We start from the raw sequence: 3191 nt of genomic DNA, 5'->3' as shown, positions 1-3191 counted from the left end.
AATCTAGAGTGTCTGTAGTATAGGCTTCCAGCTCTCTTTTGGTTATTATTTGTGTGGGATATACTTTCCCAGTTTTCATTTTAACCTATTTGTGTTTTTAGTTCTAAATTGAGTGTTTTGCAGATAGCATATAATTGTATCATTTTTTATAAAATTCATTCTGCTAATATCCATCTTTTGATTAGAGGGTTTAATGCATTTACATTTACTAATAAGGAAGGATATCTGCTATTTGTTGTTTCCTGTATGTCTTATACATTTGTTCCATTATTCCATTATTGCCTCATTTTAGGGTTAGTTACATTTTTAATTTTTCAATTTTAGTAAACCAATTTGATTTTCCTCTCCTTTACTTTTGTGTATATTCTTGAGATATTTTATTTTTTGTTACTCTGGGGATTACATTTAACATCCTTAATTTGTAACAATATACTTTGAATTGATACCAACTTAACTAATTTCATACAAAAACTCTATTCATGTACATCTCCGTCTTCTCCTTTTATGTTATTGTTGTCACTAATTACATCTTTATACACTGTGTAGCCATAACATAGATTCATATTTTACACATTTGTATTTAAATCATGTAATAAACACAAAGTGGAATTATCAGCCAAAAAATAATAATACTAGCATTTATATTTACCCATTAAGTTACCTTTACTGGATATCTTCATTTATATATTTATTTTTTAGAGATCTGAAGTGATTTTACTTTTACTTCCTTCACTTTAAGTCAATCGTGACATTTCGCAGTGATTTCTGGGTTGGGCGCAGAACGAAGGCGGTGTTAACCATCGAGGCTGTGGCACAGTTGGCCCGCGCAGGTGGAGGCAGGGTCGGGGGTGGGGACCCTCGCTGGGGCGGCTGGAGGAGCCGGGACTGCCCTGCCAGAGGTAGGTGATATTCCGAGAGCGAGAGCTTGCACGTGATGTCCTCCGCGGCTTCCAGTTCGCGCAGCTCATCAGGCTGTCCCCCGCGGTGGCCAGTGAGTTGGCCATCATCTTGGCTGCTTTGGAGTCGCCCTTGGCAGAGATGGGGGCCCCTTTTTCTGCCGCTCAGACTTTTCCAGCACAAATCTGGCTCTCTCTGCTTCCTGCTGAGCCACCTGTTGGCTTTCACTGCTTCTGTGAACTCCTTTCCGAAGGTCAGTCCTGTCAAGGACACATCGTCCAAGATAAGCCCAAAAGTGGCTGGCTGCTGGCTCCATAGGGTCGCCGCTCACCTACCTGGAGACCAGCTCTCTCTGGGTGAATAGCTCTCCAGCATCAAAGCAGCCACCACTGACTTGAGGATCTCAGTAGGGATGGACGGCAGCACACGCTCATCATGGTCCTCTGTGATGCTGGTGAAGATGCGAGGAAGCTGGCTAGTGAAGGGCGGGAAGAGGATGCGCAGTGTGATGCTGACATTCTGTAAAGCTTTGCTACTACTGATGAATGGCACATTACGTGCTCGAGAAGGGCAGTCAAAAATAATTGGTTTCTGTACCCATGGGATGAGTCTCCTCTTCTACCACAATGTCCTGTACCACGGAATCGGTCAGAGATGACAGCTCTGTGTCCAGCATCTACATTATATAAGGCAGAGTTCACCAGGCCTCCTACAACAGCTAAGGTCAGGCCAAACTTGCCAATGTACTCGAACACTTTGGCAGCCATGTTTCCTTCTGCGGGCCCTCTCACACCTGCTTCCACTTTGACCTCCATATGAATTCCCCAGCCACACGCACCAGATCTTTATTTCTTCATACAACTTTGATTAATTATCTAGTGTCCTTTCAATTCAAGCTGCAGAAATCTCATTAGCAATTATCTAGTGTCCTTTCAATTCAAGCTGCAGAAATCTCATTAGCGTTTCTTGTAGGACAGGTCTAGTGGTAACAGACACTCTCACCTTTTATTTATCTTGGAACCTCCTAAATTCTCCCTCATTTTTGAAGGATAATTTTGTCAGATATAAAATTCTTGATCATCAGGTGATTTTATTTTAGCTCTTTAAATGTGTCATCCCAGTGCCTCTGGACTTTATGGTTTCTGATAAAAAATGATCTGTTAATCTTATCAATGGGCCCTGTACGGTCATTGATATGTATGAGTCACTTCCCTTTTGCAGCTTTCAAAATTCTTTTTGTTTTTTTTCTTTTGACTATTTTATTATAATGGGTCTCACTGCGGATAACTTTGAGTTTATCCTACTTGGCATTCATTGAGTGTCTTGAATTTGTAAATTCATGTATTTCATCAAATTTGGGATGTTTTCAGCCATGAAGTAATTCCCTTTTTGGTCCCTTTCTCTCCTAGAACACTAGTAATGCATGTGTTGTTTCCCTTGATGGTGCATAGTTCGCTTATGCTCTGTTCATTTTTCTTCATTCTTTCTTATTTTCGCTTCTCAGATTTAGTCATTTTGATTGTCCTATATTTGTTATTTCTTCTGCCAGCTCAAATCTGTTCTTGGACTCCTCTAGTGAATATTTTATAGATAGTGCTTTTCAGCTGCAGACTTGCTGTTGGATTTTTTTAAATAATTGCTGTCTATTGATATTCTCATTCTGTTTATATGTTGGTTTTCATGTTTTCTTTAATTCTTTTCCTATGTTTTCCCCTAGCTCTGTCAGCATATTTAAAGCATTGCTTTAAAGTGTACATCAAGTAAGTTCAATGTCTGAGATTTTTCAAGGATCGTTTATGTTGATTTATTTTATTTCTTTAAATTGACCATACCTTCTTGTTTCCTTGACTTGTGATTTTTTTTTTGTTGACAAGTGGATATTTTAATATTACAATGTGATCTCATTGGAAATCAGATTCTTCTCTTTCTCCAGGGTTGCCTATTTTTTTTTATTGTTAAAGATTGTAGTATTCCATTTGTTTAGTGACTTTTCAAAACTACTTTTGCAAAGATTTTATTTCTTGTGTGTGGTCACTGAAGTCTGTATTTCTTAGCTTGTGTTCACCTTGCACATTTTCAGAGATTTCCTTGAATGTTAGGAGCTACAACAAGCTAAAATTTCCCACCCTTTTCAAAGACTGTCTCTGTGCCAGGCGACTTCTTCTACACTTGGCTAGCTTACTCCATGCCTAGGGATCACACTGGGGTGAAACTTTAGGGTTGCCATAGGTCTTTTGTGACCCTTCACCTTTTCCTGTGCATGCAAATGGCTTTTGAAACCCCCCTATATATGC

The 3191-nt window shown here is 39.4% G+C and overlaps 1 pseudogene; it reads right to left on the bottom strand.

Moving 5' to 3' along the window:
- Positions 1-729: 729 nt before the first annotated feature.
- LOC129480116 (prohibitin 1-like) lies at positions 730-1664 on the bottom strand (annotated as a pseudogene).
- Positions 1665-3191: the final 1527 nt, after the last annotated feature.

The sequence above is a fragment of the Symphalangus syndactylus genome, chromosome 4, assembly GCF_028878055.3.
Source record: "Symphalangus syndactylus isolate Jambi chromosome 4, NHGRI_mSymSyn1-v2.1_pri, whole genome shotgun sequence".
Classification (NCBI taxonomy): domain Eukaryota; kingdom Metazoa; phylum Chordata; class Mammalia; order Primates; family Hylobatidae; genus Symphalangus; species Symphalangus syndactylus.
Note: the sequence above shows the minus strand (reverse complement) of the source record. Positions and strands in the feature narration are given on the sequence as shown.